Source organism: Colossoma macropomum, unplaced genomic scaffold, assembly GCF_904425465.1.
Source record: "Colossoma macropomum unplaced genomic scaffold, Colossoma_macropomum, whole genome shotgun sequence".
NCBI lineage: Eukaryota > Metazoa > Chordata > Actinopteri > Characiformes > Serrasalmidae > Colossoma > Colossoma macropomum.
The window spans coordinates 24,664,174-24,689,212 of record NW_023494787.1 but is presented as its reverse complement, the minus strand read 5'-3'; positions in this window follow the sequence as shown (position 1 = coordinate 24,689,212).

The window sequence follows — 25,039 nt, the reverse complement described above, 5'->3', positions numbered from 1 at the left end:
CGCAGAAGGTTAATGGTCCAGGGCGTAGCAGGGGGAACAAATGATGCCGATTAAGATATCCAATGATCTCATTAGACAGTAGTGTACAATTACAGGCTGCATTTAACTGAGCACAGCTGCCAAATGAATCCATAGAACAATTATTTAATAACGCTGTCACTCAGTTTGTGATTTTCAATCAGAGTGGAGGAAGATAGATGGTTAAAATGGTTTACATTAGCTCTAGATAAACCACAATCAACGTCCTATGCATCAGTGGTCACGTGCTAGTTTATACTCCGTAGAAGCACAGTGATGAGGTTGAATTTGGAATTATAGAGTCGTAGATGAAAAGATAGATGCACTTTTCAAAACTGAATTTGAAGACTGGAATATGGTGAGACATAATTCATAGAATGTCCTGTCCACCATTTGCCAAGCAAAGTATCCCAATTTGGTCCACTCTAATATCACTGCAACTGAAGTTTGGATTTTGTGGAACCATCCCTGATGTTCCTACAATCTTGTTGAAACATATGGAAGAAGATTTGGCCTAAGTCTTGTATTAAAGACCTGGAACTTGGAGACCTAAAGTGAATGAACTCAAATCAATCACATTTGACCAGTACTATAAATCCTCTACCCTGTACGTACGTATCGTACTGAGAAAGACCACTTCTGCTTAGAGACTAAAGAGGAACTAACTCAAATAAATCATGTTTAACCACTGGTATCAATCTCCTGTCCTGCTGCCTGACAGTCATACACTGTGTAGGTGATACATCTCAACTAACCGGAAAGATCAGTCACGGCTGCCGTTGTTCCATCCTCCGCAGAGATACACTCATAAGGTGGGTGAGTAGATGAGTGTGAAGAAAAGTCATGAAAAGGTCATTGTTCACTCTTAACCAGCTGTTGTGTGAAGAACCACAGAGAAGAGTGAAGCACCTATTACAGATATACTAACATCAGATTTTATACTGTAATAGGAAACATAGTAGCTCACAGGAAGCTCCAGTTCCACATGCTGGTCAGTGTGGACATGACACACTTGGCTGTGACACATTGGGTTTAATAGAGTTAAGCAGTTAAATAAAGCCAGAAGCATCTGAAGTTAAGAGTAATTAATTACTAATTAATTAATAGTATTAATTACTAATGAATGATTATTATTAATAATTTACCATGTTTTGTATTGGAAGCATTGTTTCTCTCTGATTAATTCTTGGTTTATTCTAGCAACTGTGATTATTAGAGCCAGGCCTTCAGTTTGGCCCATAAAGGACAAAACTACAAGAAAAAATCCAGCTATCCAATAATGCTAATTTCTGCTATTGCCCTGTGGGATAATAAGCTCGTGCTAAGCTAATGTTACTGCATGTTATTGTAGCCTTTCTAAATTAAATATGCACATTTGAATCTTGTAAATTGAAGCTTATTACAGACATTAACATATTTTACCTTGTATGTAGCAATTTCACAGTCACTCCTTTAGTAAAGAACCCTGGCCTAGACCTGCCACTGCTGTTGTCTATTTCTAACAGCTGATAGAAACCTGTTTAGACTGCCACTTGTTTACACAGCTATTTGACGTTAGCTATGTATCTGTGACTTCCAAAAGGCCTAGGGTGACATTTTTCCTCACAAAATTGGTTGCACCCATTGTAAATCAAAATGTGATTGGTTGATTCCCCTCTCATTTCCTAATTATGATGGTAGTTAATCCATCATCTAAGGCTGGGGTGCCCCGTCCTGGTGATGGAGATCTGCTAGGTTTAGCTCCAACTCTAATCTAACACCCCTGATCCTTCAGGTAATCTGAATATTAGAGACAAGTGTGTTGATCATAACTCCCCATGGTAGCAGATCTTCAGGACCATGTTTGGGCACCCCTGACCCTAAAGCCATCAGTTGCTAACCTAACCAATGGGAAAGCTAGCTTGGCTGTATCTTCTTAGATACAAAAGAGAAAAACATCCTGACTGGGCAATTTTCCATTTCAAGATCTTTAACTTTTTGTTTCTAACCAAAACCTAACTGCCCATGTTTAAATATGCTTTTCTTTTGTATTTAAACTCAATAAAAAAATCATGGCAATTCTGTTTAATGAAAATGAGGCCCATACCCTATTAGTGTATTTGGGGCACACCTTTTAGATTTAATTTCATCCTTATCAGCTCATTATTATTATAGCTGTCAAACCAATATGTAGCACACTCAGTAATCATAAGCCCTGGGAAATAAAGCGGACTATTTCTGTAGAGACTTATCATTAGAATCTGGTTACTGATTGGATGTCAAAATAACTTACAGTGCTGTTAATGAGGAATGAAGGTTGGGTGTCAGCATTAAGTAGGAGGTGCTGCTCCTGTACCAGATACAGCTTACACTGAAATAAGTATTGTATCAAAACAACTCATTTAGAAAAAAGCTGCCAATTTTTTACTACTTGTATTCACACCTAGCAAAGCGTTTCTCTCAGCTTTTCAGTGTAGTCATGTGTGTGAGGGAAAGATGGGCTTAATTGTGATGAATGAGTTATGGTGTAAGGGTAATTAGATTTGTTAGCTAAAGTGCTGTCACAATAGGGATTGCAGGGAAGGCAGTAAGAGACAGTGTGACTCACCTGATTGTGTCACACCTACAGTAGCTCAGCAGTGCACCTGTGCTGTGACACTGCTGGATGACAGAGTGAATGGGGCTTTCCTCATTACCTGCTTAACACCCTTACCACTCACCCCGGGTCACCCATTTGCTGTCACCATCTTCATCTATTAGCAGGTTGAAGAGGGCAAAGTGATAATATGTAGGACAAATACAGTGCAGTCTGTAAGTAATTGGACAGTGACATAATGTGTTTATGGCTCTCTACTCTAGTACATTGAGTTTGATATGAGGTTAATGTACACTGGGGGGAAACATGCAGGTGAACAACACAACTTTGTTGCTAAGTAATCTCCTCATTTTAATAGTAATTGGACACATTAACATAATCTTGAATGAAGTTTCACATACTTGACTGCTAATCCTTCGCAGTTGATGAGACCTTGAAAAAGACCTATAGGCATCAACAGACGCTGTGGATCTTCCCTGGTGATGCTCTGCCAGGCCGATAATGCAGCCATTTTTAGTTTCTGCTTGTTTGGGGGGCATTTTGCTTTCAAGCTTGTCTTCAGTAAGTAAAACACTATAAAAACTTGAAGTGAAAATCATCTAAAATCTAGTTGAAAACACATTTTGGACTTTTAACCGTCTTGGACTTTAGAATAAAACTCTTTTGCTTTGAATGATCCTATTATATTATATTTATAATATTTAAAACAAATGATACAATACAATAATAACACATCCAAACCTTTATCAAAGGTTACAGTGCTGATAATAACAACTTTAGCTGATTTTAAGCATAACTAAAAATGCTAGCCAGTACATGACAAGCAAACACAGTTTTGAACAGTAGTGCATGTATAAAATCATAATATCTATCATTAGAACACAAAAACAATAAATTAATTGCAGAAATGTGCGATTCAGTGGTGACAACTCTTAATGCTACACACTGATTTTCAGACTTTGGGACAAATTTACAAGGATCTGACTGCTCACCATGTGGCCATGAGGGACGCAGTCTCACTTCCTGCTCTAGAATAGAGGGTTGTGGCTAAATTAAGGCTCCACCTGTAGACTAAACTTCTTTGTGTTTCAGTAGTGACGTGAAACATGAAACAGCTTTTTTTGTATAAATTTTTAAATATAAAAACTCATGATTAATCTAAATCTTTCAACTCCACTTGAAAAAATTCAGAAATATCTTTTTGAAAACAACATTGAGAATAAATGGTAAAAAAGTGGGTTAGGGTTTGGGACAGCCACCTCCCAATAAAAAGTACCCTATAAATTATGATTTTGTACATATTTGGCTTATTACTGTCTCAATTAATGTCTTAGGTATAAATAAACAACATAATTCTTCTAAATATCTGAATAGTTAATTGTTTGTGTTTTTAATCTTCTTTTTTTTTACTGTGAGACTGCAGTTTGAACTAATTTGGTAGAATGGTCCATATATAATATTTTTCATTATGAGATTGTTGTAATTGTTGTTTCATGAGATTATTCAATCTATTTCTACACACCTTTTCCAGAAATTCTTATTCTATTGGCAGCAAATTGTGCTTTTATTTCTTAAGACAAGAATAATGTCAAGAATATAATATTCTTAGAACAATCGAAAGGAAAAATATTCGATAAATTGACTAGATTTGAGATGGTTTTGCTTGTTAAAGCATCACTTTTATTTGTTTGTTTGTTTGTCTGTCTGTTTGCTTGTTTGTTTGTTTATGTAATGAATGCATATTCAGGTCAGGTCAGATGATTAACTTCACCAGTGCAGAATGTTCCACTTTTTGACCCTGAAAAGCAGGATCTTTTGGGTTGTTGCAAGGTGAAATGCCATCCCTTGAGTTTTGATGTGTTTATACAGGTGAGACACTTCTGTACACTTCAGAATTCATCCTGCTGCTGCTGCTGTCAGCAGTCTCAACATCAATAAAGTCAGGCCATACATGCTCATGCCATCATTTTTCACAGATGAAGCTGTAACTTTGGATCATGAGTTACTTTTTTTTTTTTAAGTTACTTTTTTCAACCACACCTTCCTCGTTCCGGTACTACAGGTCTTCATCATTTTCTAAAGTACTTTTTAGCAAACTGCAACCTGGTCTTTCTGTTCCTGAAGTTTACAAGTGGGCCAGATAACAAGAATGTGTGGGGACAATGTTGAGAAATTATAGGCACTAAATTCTAATACGCTGTGGGATGGGAACAAATTAATTGAGAAATTTGAAATTAACTTCTCGTGAAGGCGGAGCTCAAAGTAGGGGGCGATGGTGTGCTCGACAACTATGTCTGATGGACAACAAGTCTGTTGTTAGCCTATGGATGTAACGTTAGCATAGCTGAAAAGTCCCCTACAAACTCCAATTAAACATGTAGATTTGTGTCCTATGTGCAGACAACACCTCACACATGGTAATAATAAACATTATGTCTTGCAACAGAAAAAAAAACAGTTCTGTTAGATTATGAGAGGATTTCACTATATAGTTTGTTTTGCTTGTGTTATTGATTGTGTGCTCTGGACTTGATTGTAGCATGGACTAGAGATCAAACATGTGTGCAACTCCTTGTAAACTCTCTGAGATCATACAAGAATTGTGCAGTCATCGAAGGTCCACTGAGCAGTTATTTGAGAAGCACTGAATTGGGAGGAAGCCTGAATGAAGAATTATGAATCCTATATGGTTCACCCAGTATAGATGTAAACACCCAGGAGTTTCAGTTACCATCCTGCACTTTAATACTGTGAAAAACTTGTCACAGTTTCAGTCACAGTCCCATTACTTACAGACTGTGCTGTACAGTACGTGACTAAGAAGGGTCTTGTGACACATCTTGATCATGTTGTCTGGTATGAGACTACAGGGACAGTTATGACTTACACTATTCCTCATTAAACTAACTTGTCAGAACCTGAAAGCTAGTTTTTACTACAACAGTAACTTGTGTTTCAAAAAATAGCTCTAGTTACAAAACTGGAAAGCATGGTCTTATATCACTATGTCATTCTGCCCCAATGCAGAATTCCAGGACGGCTGTGCATGTGTCAGTGCAGAATGCATTGTCTGTCAGTGATGAGAAGCTACAACCACCCAAACAATGTATTGCACTGGCTGTTAGAAAAGTTGGTGCTAATTCTCATGTGGCTGAGGTGCTGCTCAAACAGTGTAGTTCAACAAAAATGTCAAGTAAAAAATAATGTAAACAGTAAAGAAAAATATTATCAATAATAATTTAAAATACTACGTAATTAAACAGTACTCTTGTACTAATCATAACAACTGTCAGACTGCAGTAGGCTAAACAACTAAATGTGATAATAATAATATAAAAAATAATAAATGTTCTTAACTGTTTTAATTTGACTGTTTATTCTTAATTCTCAAGTTAGTTATTACTCATAAACTTACTTATTAATTTAATTTATATCTTATATATTAAAGGAATCTCTCTTCTATTTGAATCCCACTGACCAAAGCACAGTTGAGATTCCTTTTGCACCAGCACACAGATCAAGATCTTACATCAACAAAAACAGGCAATGACAAGACACGTTACACAGCCAGTAATACAACACAAAACACCCTTCTCAAATCAAAAATGTCCTCCAGGAATCTTCTCACCGTAACACAGGTCAACATTTTGGATCACTTATATCTAGCCTGGTGATACACCTCTCAGAGATACGGTCAGTTTTTTCCAAGCTCCTGCCTCAGGGAAGCAAACACACAGAGAAGCAATGAAAAGCAATGCTTCACCACCAAAAGGCTCAGATTCTCTAGTTTTGTTATTCAGCTGTATTCTCCCAGGGGGAATATTTAGGTTTAATGAAGACTCAGTACAGCATCCAGTTTAACTGCTATGCTGAAATAAAGCAGCTTTTTAACTGTATTTAATATTTACCTCATCTTTTTGGATGATATTGGAGAAATCTGAGTGAAACAACCCAAAGGTCAAAATAATTCACTGAATGTCTATTTAAGTGTAAGAAAATCTCACCTTGATTTTAGACAAGACTTGACTATGAGTCAGGGAGATTAGGAAAAGGTCTTATTTAGAGCTATTCCCTTCTGTTTCTTTCCTCTGGGTAGTTACAAAGGTTCTATGCATTTTGAATGACCATTCATACATGATACATTCATAAAAGCATAACTACTAACCTAGCCTTGAATACCAGGCAATACAAGTCGTCTGGATTCATAGGCCCACTGCTGTGAAAAGACCTTTTTTCTCCAGTGCAGCAATAGTTCATCATAACACAAGCGTACGCCTGGCAGATCAAGGTAAGAGTGTTTGGAAATCAGCAACCTTAAACTAAGTCACTGAGAATTTTACTGGGTAGAATGATACTGATCTCACAAAAAGGACACACTTAGCTTAATCCCCTTTAATATCCATCATCATTCAGTTATGTAGAGAAGGCTCGTTTGTATCTTAAATGTTTAGCTAGCTAGCTAATAGCGCTTGCTACAGGCCTTTGTTTGAAAGGTGGACTTTTTTAGGCATTAGTCAACTCCTCAAAAATCCCAGGCTCGTTACATGCTAAGGCTTATTATACAGGGACTTCAATGCAAACTGGCTGAGTTATGCATGGGTCATAGAAGTTTGTAATAAAACTGCTGGTGGGCTCTGGCCATTTAATTGGTTAGGTGGACTTGGCAGACAAGCAACAGGTGCCATCACAACCGACCACATATCTCTTAATTTCACATTTGTGCATTTGGACCATGCCTTCAACATTCTGCCTGGAATTAGATAGCCAGACAATCAGACATTTAAGTGGCTTAGATGATGAGTAAGTAAGAACAGAACTTTAAAATGTTTTGGGCATTGCAATGACCTATGAGTGCTTTTTGTATGGTGGAGTTTGTATTTTTATTTCATTTTATTTGTGTATATTTAAAATCTGCAGTAGCTGTACACTATTTAGCCCCTGAAATGGCCGGGACCTATCAGCAGGACTAATATTTTATTACAAACTTCTATAAGCTAAGAATAGCTCAGCCAGTGTACACTGAAGTTTCTGTAGTTTATAATAAGCCACAGTATGTAATAAGCCTGGGATTTAAGAGGTTAACACCGCCTATTAGAGTGAATTGAATGGCTTCCCTTGCCAGCTGTCGGCTGCTTTGGGTGTGTAACTTGGGGGCATGGCACTAAAACACAAGCTTTGTAGGCTAGTTCTGTGCCCTGAAGTGGCCTAATAATGTTTAAAACACTTTTTGTTTTCAACCAACATAATTATCTTTTTTAATTATCTCTCATCTATTTTTTCAACTACTGTTTAAATCTCCTGCTAGAATTGCAAGTGTATCTTGACTATAGGCATGACGCAGGTATTTACCCACCTCATCAATGATCTGAATGGTCTAAGCTCAGCTCTTTGGCATGAAGTTCATCCAGTAAGAGAGAGCAGAGACAGCAGGATGTGCATCAACTGTGTCAGTTATTTGTTTACAGCTGTATCAAAAGTGCTGCTAAATATTTGCTATTGAAAATTTCAGTTCTACCAAAGCAACTTGAAACACCTTCTGGTGTCCATGTTAACATATCAATATTTACAGCACGTTTTCCACCACTGATAAATTCTATTTAGTATAAGTGTTTTTCAGATTTTAAATATGCACACTAGACATTAATGAGCATTCCACTATTCTGTGCAGGACTCTAATGGCAGCTAGGGAGAGAGGTTTATCTATAAGCTTTGCAACAGCATGCTGAGAGTTCTGGAGGACTTGGCAACCTCGATAGTAGGAATATACACAACTGACCTGTCATGTGTGTAATAGGCATGGAAAGCTGGTGTACAGCCTAATTGTTGCAGCGATTAAGAGGTGTTTTACTCAGTGGGGCTGGGGTCCTATATTGAATGGAAACGGTCTGCATGACCTTTTCATGAGTCCCAAAATGCCATCTTTAAGATGTTTCACAGTGCCTTGATGAGTCCTCCAGGATGCAGGACTGTCCTCTGATGATTGGTGGCTTGTCTGGAGCTGCGGATGAAATCAGGGTGAGTGAGTGAGTTGGAGTGAGTGCTTTTAGCTTTTATACAGGAGTAAAGGCAGATGGCATGGCAAAAGCCATTAGTCACATGATAACCGCAAAACTGAGGGCATGAGCTTCTTGAAGATTTTGAAGATTGGACACAGTTGGACAAATATCTTTCAGAAGAGGTTTTAGATGAGGGATTGTGGATATTTCAACACATATGCATGGATACAGTTGTGCTTCATTCCATTCCTGTATGAGTGCTTTTAATGTTTCCATAAAAAAAAAATCCTTCAATTTTCCTTCACTTCTACAATGCGCTGTTTACACCAGGGTGAAAAAACCCTAAAACATATCAAGTGACAGAATTTTCTTATATGTCACAATGTACAGGAATTCCAAAGAGGACAGCAGAAATAGCTGTTTTGCTCAGGTACCCAGCTTCTGAAACTGATCAAGGAAACAGAGTCTGAATTACACAAAGGTGAAGCAAAGGGAGCACCTGTACCCCCAGTTTTATTCAGGGGGTATGAACTTGACTTTTAATGTGAAATAACTCCATCGGTCCCTTATTGTACTGTAATACCTGATTTATTAAAGCAGTTGCAGTGAATGTGGTGTGGGAGTATGGGGTTAGGGGAGCCTTCAAGAAAGAATCTGAGTGAGTTAGCTTACCAAACATGCTAGCAATGTAGTTTTAGCTAACATTGGTCTGCTAGCTAGCATTAACTAGTTTTGATAGGTCATTTTTTAGGATAATTCTGATTCTAAGGCTGCATCCAGGAACTTTTGCTACAGCTCCTGTTTTCCTCCACCCTTCCTACTGCCCCTTTCCTACTCTGGAGAAATGCAAAGGCATGGAGGGAAAGAAAGGAGCAGGAGGAAGGGAGAGAATGAGTAGAATTTGAGGAAATGGGACAGCTTTCAATGTCATTAAATGTGTTGTCAATTACTGATAAAATAAGCCAATCACAATGTTCACTTGAAAACACTTATTCAGGCTATTCACATTTTTTGTGGGTTTCTACTCCATGCTTTACACCAGGTATACAATACATAATACAGATGATTTTATCAACCGAAAGAAAGCACAGAATTTAAAGTACAGTAGTTACAATTTAAAGTGCACGTCCACAAGGAAACGTGTCAGCATGTAGAACTGGCGCTCTCTGTGTGCTACCATGTTTTCTATCACTGTATAAAAGATGCATGAGGCTTCCTTCATTGTTGGATGAACCGCAATTTTTTTCCCAAGAAAACACACAAGCTCATTCAGCGTGCAGTTCATATAGATAAATGTTCATTATTCCTTTGTTTCATCAGAGTAATGATAAAATGTGACATATTCACATTTGTGACACAAATGTTCTTTAAATAAATGCAGCAACAGAACTGAAACATCACATGATTAACAGAAAAGAGCAGAAATTGCTACATTTTTGATCGGTCTTCAAGAGTTAATAGGTCAGCACAGCATAGCACAGCACGCATTGGTGACACTTAACAGTGTCTCTCAGTAACATCAACAGCATATCAGTGATGTAGCAGCAGTGAATACATTCAGTAGATTATCAAGATGCTTTTAATTAACTGCATAAATAACATTTGCTCATAATCTGCTAAGTACAGTTGTTTTTCACATTATTTGGAGAGTCCAAGTTCATACATGAAGTTGTTAACCTGAGAGGTCACTGAACATGTAACAGGTTTAATACAGACCATCTGAACATCCTCAACAAGCTGTTATAGACACACTGCTGACACCATGCTGTAACTGGACTTTAACTGGATAAGGTTTTGGTTATGGTTAGAGTTAAGATTAGGGTAAGTGTTAGGGTTAGGATTAGGATTAGGGCCAGGGTTAAGCTTAGGTTTTGGGTTGAGGATAAGGTTAGGGTTAAAGATCAGGGTTAAGTCAGTCCGTTCCCCCCACATACACTTTGCTTACCTACTTTTGCATAAAATCAGGCACCTATGTACTGCAGTGCTGTACAATTGGGTGATGACAGTATTTTTCCAGTAATCTGCAATCTAGACAAATGTACGTGTTCATAAGCGTATGGTGTAACCTCGCACAGTCAGAGGGCAAATGTTTTTTGGCTATGAGTCTCATTTATTTTTATCCTTAATGTGGTTTCAGAATTGATGTTTACCTTGAAAAAAATATAGTACTCTGAAGTTTCAGAAACACCACTGTCCACATCTCTACAAAAACAAAACCCAAGCATTTGCCTTTATGTGCAGCACCCCGGCACACGCTGCCTTGGCAGGTGTACCAACAATGAAGCTTGGCGTCCTTTGATTTGCGCCCAGAGCTCCTACATCAAGAAGAGCCCTGCATTGTTCTGCGAGAAGCTTTGCGGTTTGCTTTCCTCGACAAGCGCCAGTGGCACTTCCTTGGCCCAGTCATTTCTTCTGCCACAAGCTGTGTTGCCATGGCGTCTAAAGTGTGTCACCCAGGCGATTCATTACAAGCGCATCAAAGCAGAGCTGTGAGTCAGTGTCTGTCGGGGTAAATGAGAAGCCAGCTTCACACCTGGGTGTCTCTATCATTTCAAATGGACAGAGATGAGGAGGAAGACAGGAAACTAGACCGGTGCTTTCACAGTTAAAGCTGTCCTAGTCATGGAGGACAATTAGTAATAATAAAATTCTTCACTTGTTTAAAATGTACAGTGTTTCCTCAGGTGAGCAGCCCAGCACTTACACTGATGATGTAAAGCTACATGCAAAAATGGTCCTGTTTTAGTTTATTTTGCATTGAATATCCATAAAACAAAATGGACATAGGCTTGGCATTCATTAGTCCATTCTTATTGTTACAGCTGCCATGCAGTGCAAAGGCAACAGAGATTGTGTCCTCCTTCTGTTTGTTTATGAATTTTTTCCTCAAGTCTGAAACCCCCAGTGAGCAAGCCAGAGGCGACAGCAGCGAGGAGAAACACAGGAATCAAGGTAGCAGCTAGTCCACAAAAATAGATGAAAAAGAAATGGGCAGTCATCCTAACCTATTTGTATGATGATTGTTAGAGCTGACATGCCACACAATAGGAAGCACAAAGATTTGAAAAATGAGGTCCAAGGATTTTAGATATAGCACCACATTAGCACATATAAAGCCTTTGCCAGAATAACTGTTAAAATAAGCTCATGTTGTTGTCCGTAATAAAATTCTCCACATTCACAGTGTCTCTACATCTTCCTGTGCAGCATTACATAAGCATTGCCGCTGTATAATAAAAGGCGAGCGCATTTGAGTCATGGCCCTTTCCTTTCAAATATTGGCAAAGTTGCTTCCTTATTGCTGTTGAGCTCTTCTAAGAACTCCCATTTGATGTTCCCATTTTATAGGAGTCCACTGCCTATGTTGCTTTAATGGAGGAGAGTGATGCCATTATGCAGCTAAAAATATTTTAATGCATTTTATCTTATTGTAATTGCTGTGAGTGATTGTTCAAAGACCGATTCTTGGAATGATTATTACATGCCAATTAATTGAACCTCCACTCTTGTTAACATATGACTTTGTTCCCAAGGTGATGCACTGTGCATTCAAATAATTACACCATGATGGAGTTGAAGAAATGTTAACACGGTGTAATAACTATGAAGGCCTCTCTCTCTTCCTGCAAGGGAACTCTAATCTCATTTTACAATCCATTTGTCATGTTGGTATTTGTAATACATTACTGGAGGTATCTCGAAGCTTTGAGTGGGTGATTTATCCACTCAGACGTCTAAGTTTGTCAGTGTTTATCCTGTAGGGCTGTCATCACTGGTTACAATGGGATTTTGGAGGGTAGGGGCCAGCTCTTGATTTTACTTTCAAATTGAAGTAATGGTCAGTCTTCAGGATCCTTGACCTGGGGTGGAGGAGTTGAGCTCCCGCTGACACACTCTCTGTGTAAGCCCTGGAGATTCTAAAAACTAGCATGTGGGCATAGACAGTAGCCTCCAGGCCAGCAACAATGCAGTGTAAACTTTTTTAAACCTTGAAATAATGACCAACACAGGGCAGTGTGTCCACCTTATTTTTCACATCACCACTGTATTTCCAGAGTATGACTGAAATATATAGTTGGGGAGCAGAAATATTGTTCATTACTGTTTAAGGCCTCCTTTTAGCCTTATCCTGTAGACAAGGAGTGTGTGCTTACCTGTTATCATTTTGTAACCTATTAAATGTCTCTGGACCACCGTGCAGTTAGCAATGGTCACTACAGCAGTGTGAAATGGAAAGTATGGCAAGATGCATCAATGTTATAAGCATAAACCTCTCAAGAAGGCTTCAAAGGACTGAATAATCACAAAGGACTTAATAATCACTGCTTGAAAACAGACAGATGTTATTGTTTAAATCAGTGTCCATAAAACATTGCTATGTAATGTCATTGCTTTGTAATTTAATGCTTATGCATTAAAGTGTAAACAAGTTGAAACATGAAATGACTTCATTAGTGTACGTAATTAGTGTAGGCTATAAATATAATTCTCTGACTAACGTGAAAAAAAGCATTTCTGTCATGCAGGTTCAGATTTCTGTTGACAGATTACGACGACTACAAACATCAGCACAAAAGCATTTAAGCATCCCAAAATTTATTGAAAAAAAAGATTATTTACATTTTTATTTACTCCCACATATCTTTCTCATTAGAATGTCATTTTCACTTAACATATTTACGCTTCACCAGAGGTCCATAAATCACTCAGAGAATCTTTGGGTGCAGGAATAAGCTGCATAGAGCGATTAGTGCAAAAAACAAAGATGTTAAAATCTTCATAATAAGGATTGATGATAACTGCATCAACAATAAGTAACAATACACATTTGCCTAATATCAAGAGGAAATTTGATTTCTCTTATAAAGTGGAACTGTGAGTAGGTTTGTTAGAAGCCCTGTTGGGATTACAAATGGGGCCAACAGAAAAAACAAAATGCAGAATATAAGAGCATAAACAAAACTAGATTAGCAAGAAAACCCAGTGGAATGATACAAAATGAGCACAAGAGTCATATACTTGTAAGGAGCTGAGAGACTGTATAAATCAAAAGGTCTTGGTATAAATGCCTGTAAAAGGGCAGAGAAAACCACATAAATGATTTCAGAATGAACAGTTGTCAACTGACCATTGACGAAAATATTGACTGACATGGCTTTCAGCCAATCACAGCTGAACTCTAATCACTACTTCCTCTGTCAAGTAAAAGAAAGTCTCAGATAAAACTCCTCAGAAAAAACCTGTAACTGTAAAGAAACATGTTATTCAGATACGATATCCTGATCATCTGGAGTAAGCTGTTTTTATTTCACTTCCAAAGCAGAAAAAGTGTTAGATTTAATTATATGGAAGATTCCACTCACAGCTCAATGTTAAAGCTATTAACAGCTCTAAGATAAACTGATAGCTAAAGCTGTTATAAGATAACCTTAATAAGTTGTTTAATGATAAATAACTTTGCGGAACAATGTTAAGATTAGTTACCTAACTAAGGTAGCACACATTAGTTAGTGACAGCTTAATAAATACAGTCATATGCATATGTTTTGTTAATCTTCTAAGTAAAAATAAGTACACATCCTCTACATCCTCTACATCTCTGAACACAAGTACTGTTTAAAGAGCGATGCTGCTGTTGCAGATGTCAGGTGAAACAACAAAACATAAGAAAGGTTTGTTGAGTTGTGGCAACAATACCTCTGCCTTTTTGATGTTTCCTTGAGGAAGTACCCTGAGAAAGAGTCAGATAGACACAGTCTATAGACAAATGCTGGCAAGAAATAGTGTAGGCACTTCAGGAGCCCAGTGAGTAGCTGTTTGTATTAGGTTATCTTTCCCCAGTAGCCGAAACAGCTCCCCTGCTTCTGGGACACTGTTGAGGCTACGGTAGCATGTGGTTAATTTCCAATTTTAATTTTATAGACATGATTGACAATTTCTTGATCCTCCTCTCTGGTGACCAATGAACTTATGAAGGACATGAATGTTGATTGGTCAGCATTAAAGTCTTCCAACCAAGCATTAAAGTCTCCCAACCAAGACATGGGAAGAATTTATGACACTATGATGGCCTAATCTGACATAGTGACCATTGTGAGAAACAAAAATGTTGTGTACTCTGATTCGGGTATAATGCATATCAATAATGGTATGCATACCAAAACATTTCAACAAAATATACAAAATGACAGGGCCTTCTTATGTTGTACCAACTATGTTAGTTTTAGTGTTAACTTTAGACATAAAAATGCATCACTATATCACCAGACTTTCCAGACTTTTTTTAACTTCCATTCAATATTCCATATTTGAACAATTTTCAAACATTTATGTCTGCACTGAAATATTTTGTAAAGCCAGTTTATTTTTGACTAATAATGTTTAAATCTTTCTCTAATTAGTTAGCCCAGTGCTACCAGGTGCCCTAAGTTATATGTTTGATGAACACAGCAACAGTAACAGTTATGCAGCGTTAACATTATGACAGGAGACGGTTGATGACAAATTGTATATTCCAGAGTTTTCAAAGGAGCAGCAATGCAAATCTGTCATTTTCCACCGTTAATAAAGAATCAAGACTGCTGAAGAGAATCTTTGATAATCATCCATTTTCTCTGGCGATGCTGTCACTATGGCAATGTTTTTTACAGTTACATGCCAGCATCAGTCACATACCACTATGAGATATGGAACAACATTTTGGCAACATGTCAACGCAGCATAAGGGAGGCCAGACTCATAGCAATTGTCAGTCATTTCTAAAAATAACAGAACTTAGTTAAACTCTAAGGTGGTGGTTGTTTGGGTTGTAGGGCTCTACAGGTTGCACTGTGCTCTAGAAAGTATTGCAAATATTGTTAGAACTGACTAAAACCATTGTTATATTATATGAGGAACACTCATGTGCAGCACAGCCCGTAAGTGTTGTCAAACTTATTTTGTATTTATTGTCATAAACTTATGGAATACATGCAGTGAGATATTCATGCTAGTATTCCAATTCTCATTAACTGATTAAGCAAAAAATGAGATTTTATAGGATTATATGTAAATGGAATGAAGTAACAGCAAATACATTTTCTGTGTTGCAGAAGGAAGCCCAAAAAGCTTAAATAGAGTTGTGTCAGCGTGTGTCCTTGGTTTCATGATTGAGGAGTCAGAGCTTTAATCAGCTCTGAGAGATTGCAAAATCAGACTTAGGATGATGATGTACATAAAGGGAGCAGTTCAGTATGCTGCGGGTCCACAGAGTAGTCTGACTGAGATTAATGCTGGATCAGTCAGAGTTCACAGACAGAAAGTCAACTCAGAAGTTGATGATCAGGGAATCTCACTCTGTTGAGGAACTGACTCTCCACAAAACAACTCTCTGCTGAAATGAACTCCACTCTGCAGTCTGATCAGAGCGCCTCAGATTTACACGGTTCAACCAAGGGCAATTGTCAGTTTTCCCAGCAACTCGTTCAGAGGCTGCTAATTGGTCAATTGTCCAAAGGCATTTCCTGAGGCAGTGTTCTGAGTTCCAAATAGTGCTCTTCAGAGAGAACATAAACAGTGAACATTAAATGTCTACATCACACAACTGACACTTTGTGAATTCACAATCATAAAGTTGTGAACATGAATTTATCTTGTAATGGCTACAAAGGACTAAAAAATAGATGACACATTCATGAAACATCTAAACATTTCAACACTACTGTAATGTACTATGTCACACCATACTGTGGTTCGAACTAAATGCAGTCTTTTTTAGTATTTGTTTCAGTTTACCAGTACTATGACAACAAAACAGAGGTGAGTTAAGACTAATTACATTTATTTAAGTTACACTTATTAGTTATATGTACTCGGGGGTGTCAAAATGGTACTTAATTAAAAGTGGGAGTACAGAGCCAAAAATATACATAATACTTAATAAGCGAAAGTCAACAAGTATCAACATTTAACCATACCAAGTAGAAAAAAAGAAATGGTTTAACACCTAAAATGATGTAATGTGATGTCACAGAGTTTCCCCTCTGCAGCACACAGGGAGAGAGTACATGAACCAGTGGTCACCAGTCCTGGTCCTGGAGATCTACCTTCCTGTGGAATCTAGTTCCAACCACAATCTTACACACCTGCTACAACACAGCTTAGTTGGAATTAAACTCTGCCAGAAAGTACATCACCAGGAGGAGGGTTGGTGACCACTGACATGGACTCCCGTTCTGTACTGGCTGACTCCAGCTCTAGCTCCACCCTGGCTCCTCCCTGTAGAAAGTCAGCACATAGAGTCCACCATTCTGCATTGGCTCACTCCAGCTTCAGTTCCACCCTGACTCTGCCCACCAATTATCACCCTAACCTGCAGCTTGTTCTGGACTCATCATCTCCTGTGTGTATATACTGATTGTTTGGTTTGCTCTTTGTAAAGTCTTGTTGTTTTCTGAGCTGTGGTTCTGCTTCTTTTTTTTTCTGGTTATGTGAACATGAACTTGCCTGCACTTTTGCTGCTTGCCAGTGTACTGACCCCTGCCTTTGATGACTATGAGTGTAGCCATAAATAAACCACTTTACAGATGTATTCTGCCTCAACTTCTTTTCGTTACAGGGTAAATGTAATGATGAACAAATGAAGCGTTCATTTCCAAAAAATGATGAACGCCATCCTTTAAAAAAGGAGCTGATGGTCGTGAGTTATTCTTTACACATTGAACATTCTGAACCCTAAATATGTTTTGTCACAAAAGCCGTTATTGTTCATTGTCAAGATAATTCAGGTTCAGGTTTTACAGGAGAAAAGATCAAATGGCAGTGCTGTTCTCCAGCAGAACCTGATAATCTATTCAGTGAATCAGCACACAGTATTCAGGTCAGGTGACCCAACACTGCTACAAACTGTTTTAGGTAGAATCTCAAATGGCCCCATTCTCCCAACAAAGTGAAGTGTGTAGGTCTTAAAATTATGGCTACTGCATCTAAACAGAGCACAGTGTGTCTGACATAGAACCACTTTGGATTCAGCCATGTGTGCTCAATTCCATACTGGAAGTGCAATATGTGGTATAAAAGCCAGAATTTCATAACTCACTTAGTGCACTATATAGGGAGCAGTGAGCCATTTGAGATTCAGCCTCAGGATTTTCCGAGGTATGATCTTATAGATGTTTACTACTGCCCATTAATGGGCGGTTTTTGTTGCAATGTTCAGCATTTTACCTGCTTGTTTTGTGTTAAAGAATGTTAAATATTGCTCTTACAAGAAACCTGTATCCATTAAAGGGCTTTGTTTAACACCTGGAACATGAAATGATCATTGAAGTTATCTGCTTTTGCCAAACAGCAAAATTTGAATAAAAAAAAACAACATACAAACAAAATTTTGCAAGTTACCTGTATTTTGTTAAGTTATTTTTACTTAATCAAAACAACCCACCTGCAGTTTGACTGATATTACCTGGAATGCAAAATAAAAACTCATTAAAAGAAATTTAATTAAAATGGAGATATGTTTTTTGCAAATGATCTCTTCAAATGTACTTTTGTTATAAGTTAAAAGTATGAAGATTTATTTCAAAAATGCATTAAGTTTATTACTGAAGTGCCATAACTAAAAAAGTAACATTTTCATGGATTTATGCTTCTTTGAATATTTTCAAATTATCATATTTTTAGCTTTATTCAAGTATGTTTGTGAGGAAAGTATTCTTCTTTTTACTTTTAGCCATTAACATTTAGCTCATAATTCATTTTCAATGTTATCAGTGACAGCATCTCCACTGCTTTGAGATTGGTCGCACCAATGACTCATTTTATTTTAGACCAAAAGGATCCAATCTATAGCAGAATAGTACAAACCACAGTTCTTATACCAAAAAATGCTCTGCAGTTCTGCACGTTACTCAGTACTTGTGTATTTTTTTGACCTGCTTGAGCTATTAATTCACAGAAGCATAAAAATTGGCTGCTTTACATTCAAACTACTTGACTGAGTAATATGTACTTGACAAATGCACATAAATCACACAAAAGTGATTTGAGTAAATTCTAATTAGCCAAACTGATTATTTTATGTATGATTCAAAAATAATTGTTGAATTTACTTAAAATGTTATGTCAAGTGGGTTAAATAGCTTTCAAGATGTTTAATTGAGTAAGATGTACTCAGTGAATTAATCACAGTAGGAAAAGAACATGTAGTTAATAGGTTTAAGATATGTATAATTTAATGAGTTGTTACTATACTACTGAACTGTCATAAAATTATGCTCAGCAGTAAATTAGATAGTAACTTGAACTTACAGCCAACAAAATGGCTAGACACTTAACCATAGAGTGTAAGAACTACTCACACAGAAGGAAAGGTAGGGCAAGAAGATAGACAACACACAGGTGAGTAAAACAAATAAAAGAATATGCAAATAGATGATTCCAGGAGCCAACGGAAAGGATGTTGAGTTTGCATTTACTTAATTTCACTGACTCAGTTTCACTGACATACATGCATTTGTTCAGTAACATCACTGAGAGAAAACTGATTAAAATCAACAACAGAGCATTTTTCTTTCTTTTTCTAATGTACCCACCTCTGGTGTCCCATATTGGAAATGATGAAAGTTGCGATGTTGCTCTAGCAGGGGGTGGTCACATCATAATCATTCTGTCTGTGTCACATTGCCACATTACATGTGGATAAAGCAAGAAGGTCAAAATGTTCTCACAGAGTAACGTAAGCGAACTGTAGTGCCTGGTGGGCTCTCACACCAAAGGCAAAGTCACATCCATGCCCTCAGGTACAACAGCTCATAATTGCTTTAGAAAGTGTTTGAAAGCTAATTAAGCTGTTAACCAACTCGTTCTAATTCTCTGTAGATGATTAAAAGCTATTTGTTTTGTTTCCTCATTAATTAGGTCCCATAACTTGATAAATGAACCTTAAACTCTTGTGTGAGTGCTGGGTAAGGGGTTCATTTGCATGCTTAATATTCAGAGTGAGGTGGAAGGAGTCAGTGCAGAAGCAGATTCAGAATTATGTGCCAGGAGTAAAACAACAATCGAAAAATCATCGTGCAGCTACAGTCACCACAATTAAACCATTACCTAGAACCTGCACGGGCAAAGATCAAGAGGTGGCAGAATGCCTTTCCATTTCCGCCAATTAGCTAAACAGCAGCGTTTTCCACATTTGTTTAATGAGTCAGACACTGTGCATTGGCTGACTGCTGAGCTGAGAGGACAGGGGAGATGCAGCGACAGTCTATTCCCCTTGGAGCAGGGAATGTGTGCATGTTTGTCTGCCTGTGTTTGTGTGTGTGTGTTGGTGATGTGCAATGATGACATTGCTATGAGGTGGCAGCATGTGTTGAAAACAGCAAACTCTTGCTGAGCCAACTCAGATTATTGCTCTCTTTCCTTATAAAAAACAATTGATTTGAAAAAACTCCCCACCACCTCTGGTGATGCCACCACGTTACCTTTGGTAATGTTGCCAACCATGCATTGTGTTTTTAAAGAGTTATGAGCTTCTCTGTATATTGTTTAAACATATATTTTCAACACTAGACACTTGATAGTTCTTCAGGGGTTCTTTAGGCAACACTTCTAAAAAACATCTTTTTACAGTTTGTACAGCTCAAAAAAGGATTATAAAGCTATGTATACCAGTGGCAAAACATGGCTATTAGAACAATTTTTTGCTAGTTTCAGAAGAAATATGGTTAAATAGCTTGAAAAAAAGACATTTGTAACAGAGGCATATTGACATATTTTATCCTGTAGCAGTCTGTGTGACTCTTCTACACAGAGTTTTCCATTTCTAACATCTAAATGAAGCATTGGTCCAATTTCCACTTGCACTCCCAATCAGTGACATATCTAGGACTTCTAGAAGGCTTAGTGACATTTTTACTTCCAAAATTGATTCAACCAAATGTAAATCAAAACGTTGATCCCACTGTCAGTTCCTAATTATGTTAATGGCTGATCATGCTAGAACTTCAATTTAGCTCCTGAAGTCCTAACCAATGGTACAGCTAGCTTGGTTTTAACTACCTAGATACCACAAGGAAAAAAAATCCTGATCAGAAAATCTTCCATTGGGAGTTTAACAATGAGTAGAAGTAGGACTACAATTCTTGCAAAGTTTAAATGCAACAAGCATGAATTGAAAATTATAGACATGTATTTTTTATTTCACAAAAATCATTAGGCCTTTACAGAAGGCCAAGAAGACCCCGAGGGTTCCCAATTGGTGTACACTGCAATGTGAGTTGTAATGGGTAAAGCAGAGGGAACTGAATAATAGGCCCACGTGGATAATGGCTCCAGGCCTGTCCTTGGGTCCTTGACTTAGGCTGACTAACTGGCACCTGACCTCAGAGACAAACGGCCAAGCATTCAGGGTCCATATCACAGTGACTGGACTGTGAGCAAACATTTCCTCTGCAATCAGAGGCCTAGAGATTGCTGTGATTTGTTTTAAGAGAAGTTTGTGTATTCCACACATTCATTTAGGAACAAACCAAATGAATACAAATGAATTAGGTCTCTATTCAAGTAATTTTCTAGGGACTCTATAAGCAAGATTTGCATTGAAGGATCATCTTGCAGAAGATGATCAACATCCTCCAAAACCTGTACTGGCAGTCTAACCCAGTTTTGTCTGCATGGGTGATTGGTTATTGGAAAAAGTAGAATAAAAACATTAAAACAAATGACACTCCTATCTCACACATAACCCAACTCAACCTAATTGTTTTGAGGAATTCATTGCTGGGTGCTCACTATCAGTCAAATGTTCAGACACAGCTGGTTGAATTTGTGTTTATCATAATCGTAAAGACATTTTGATCTACAATCTTATGATTAATTGCTTGAAAAAAGGTTCTTCAGTTGTAAAAGGCTTGACATTGTAACAATAGCAGAAGTCTTTTTGGTGCTATATAGAAAACTTCTCAAAAAAATTCTATATAGAAACATGCACAACACATTTTCCGTCAATCTGAAGAACGATTTTACTTAGCAAAGAAACTTTTAAGCATGCAAATGGTTCTTTAAGTGTTTATCAATCTAGAACCATTTATCAATCTAGAATCATCTTTACTAAAGAATCCTTGACGAACCATCTTTTTTTTAAAAGCGTACCTCTCTAGCAAGGAATCCCTTAGCCTGTGTTAAATGGAATGAGTTTTGAGTAATACTTTTACACGTTTGCTCAGCACAATGACATTATTGATCACTTATATGTACCCAGTTGAAAGCATGCTGCTCCTCATCTTCTTACTCCCTCTATCTTCCCTGTCAAAGCAGACTTCTGCTGAGACCTGCATATTGCAGTCTGATTCCAGTCAACGGAAATTCTGCCCCACTGCCTCTCTTTCCTTTGTCACTGCTTGATGAAATTGCTGGCCTGCGCCACTAGAATTTTCCAGAAGAAGAGCCTCTGTTGATTGCTGGTCATACATTGTCTACTAGTGTGAAAAAAAAGAGGAGACTGATCTGTTAAACTTTGATTCGTTCAATACCTTAGATGTATTTAATACCTCCATTGGTGTAAATCGATATATATTTTAATAAATCCCATTCATTGTGCAGGTTAGCTGCAGCCACTGTCGCCACAATTTTCAGCATATTAAACCGGAGAATGTGTTCAATTTAACTATTGATTGAGGAATTATTATAAAGCCTTGGAAAGCAGCTGATGCTCCTCTTCACAAAAACAGTACCCCTAGTAATCAGAATAATTACAGGGCTAGATAAGGGGTTTTCTCTTTTTAGAATATTAAGGACCTCTGTAAATTGCCAGCTATGTACCGTTTTGACCAGGGAATACTTTCCAGTGTGGTTTCAGATTAGGTCACGGTACTATTACCACATTATCACTCGTTGTTAATGGTATTGTATGTGCACTTGAGAAAAAATTATACTGTGCCACTCTTATTGATCACTCAAAGGCAGGTGTTTACCATTTGCTCCAGAGTAGATTGCCTGTTTTTGATCCTGATCAACATGCATGGTCATGCTTCACAAATTATAGCCCTATTTCTCTTTTTGACACTTAACACAGAATATTTCACTTCTCTACAATACTAGATCATCCTCAAAACACCCTCCATTGAATTTCACAGAACAGGAATTTGGTTTAATATTGCAGCTTTCAAAAGCCTGCAAGATTTCCATATTTGTTACATTTAAGCCAACTAAAGACCAGTGCACTGAAGCCTTTACATGTTTTATGTATCAAGGCTGTCCAAAGAAAGCAAGTATCTCCAAAATAGTAACTTTAAAGGAGAGGGCAAAAATGCTTTTACATTTTAATGTAAGTTAATGTAAAGAGACTTTAGGGCATTTCTATTGGTCAATTTATCATGAAATTTTCTCACAACATAAAGGACAGCTGGTGTGTTGAAATGATGTAGAAAACTAAAAATCAACAAAAATGGAGACACATGGTTTTCTTTGGACAGCGATGTTATCTTTGTCTGACTACATGCACAATTTTGTGCTTGGTAACATGTTACTGTTTACATTTAACATTTTTATATTTGTACCTCCTGTACTGTGAACTCAAGCCCACTCTAAATTACTGCAGTTTTGGTATAATATATGCTGAATATACAGTGCTGCTCGAAAGTTTGTGAATTTAAGCATAAATGTGACCTAAATTATGATCAAATCTTCTTTTAAGTTATAAATATAGAGTGCCCAATTAACAAAGAGTAAAACAAAAAAAAACAAAAGTAAATAGTTTTTCATTCATTTGACAAACTAAGTAATCTAACATTAAATGTCTTTGTCTGTAAAAGTATGTGAACCACTGCTTTCAGTAGCAGCAATGACTTCAACCAAATGGTTCCTGTAGCCACTAATCAGCTATGTACATTGACTTGGAGGAATCTTGGCCCATTCCTCCTTATAGAATTGCTTTAACGTCATGTTGGTGGGCTTTAACTGATGTTTTTGGGTTGTTGTCCTTCTGCAGAACCCACTTTCTGTTGAGTTTCAGTTTATGGAAGGATGCCCTAACATTCTCCTGTAGAATTTCTTGATACAGTCCAGAATTCATAGCTCCATCAAATGATGACAAGCTGTTGTGGTTTAATAGTAGCAAAACAGCACCAAACCATGATACTGCAAACTGTGTTTCACAGCTGGGATGGGGTTCTTATGCTGATTTTGTCAAACTAACATTTCTCATTTAAGTCATAAAGATCTATTTTTGCCCTATCCATCCGCATAATATTATTTTAGTAGTCTTCTGGCTCATCCAGGTGATCCTTGGGAAACTTTAAACAGGCAGAAGTTATTGTCCTGGAGAGTAGTGGCTGTCTCCATGCTATCATTCCATACATACTATTCCTGTTCAGTGTTTGCCTGATCGTGGACTCATGAACACTGACATAAGCCAGTGTATGAGAAGCCTACCCTGGGGTTCTTTTGCTCCCAGAATATTCCACACCTTACTCTTGGAGTCATTCTGACAGTACTCTGCCTGACAGTGAATCGGTGAAGTCCATACTCGTCAGAAATAGTTTTGGAACCTCTTCCAGCCTAATGAGCACTGACAAATAATTTTCCTCAGAAAACTTTTTTGATTGGGACATAGCACACACTAACAAATGTGTGTAATAAAGACCAGTGTTTGATGGTGAAGACTCAGGTTGATGTTTTCTAAATAGGGTAGGGTCACACTCACATCTGATTGTCATCAAATATATTGAACCTCCTGGATGGATGAAATGGGTGAAAAACTGTATAATTGTTTGTGTTATTTGTTTTATTGAGTTCTGTAGATCTATGACTTAAGTAAATCTCTGGTCATATTTTAGGTCATATTTATGTCCAAATTCCCAAAATGATATAGGATTCACAGACTTTCACACAGCACTGTGTATGATTTTTTGTCATGGGAAAAGCTTATATGTGAAATATAGAGCAGCGAGATACATTTCTTTGAGATTATTTTATTAGTTATGTGTTAATCTTTTAATAGCAGATTGTTCTAAGAAAACAACATAATGAAGTGCAAATGAAAACCTTTGAAGCGCATCTAAAGCTCATATGCTGTTATTATACCAGCTGCACTGGAAGAAAGGAAACACTCAGCAAACAAATGTCTTTATTACTTCAGGGGTGTCTTAGCACAGATTAGAAATTACAATGTCTTGAACATGATAGAGTCATTTGTAACTGGGTCTGGAACAGGTACACTTGCTCTGTCTGATATTATTACAGATGCTTTTGTGATAGGTCACTGAGACAAAGCTGAACTGGAACTGCTTCAATTTCCGAAGTTTTAGTGTTGTTTCTTTGTTTGGTATTTGTTTGGTTTAAAGTGATGAATATGATGAAAGGGAGCTGGATCACTGCTTTCCTGGGATTTATTCCCCCAGAGACTTTATAGGGTCAGTTGGTTTTAATTTCTTGTCATTGTGAAATAGTGATCTAAGCATTTACACAAAGTTAT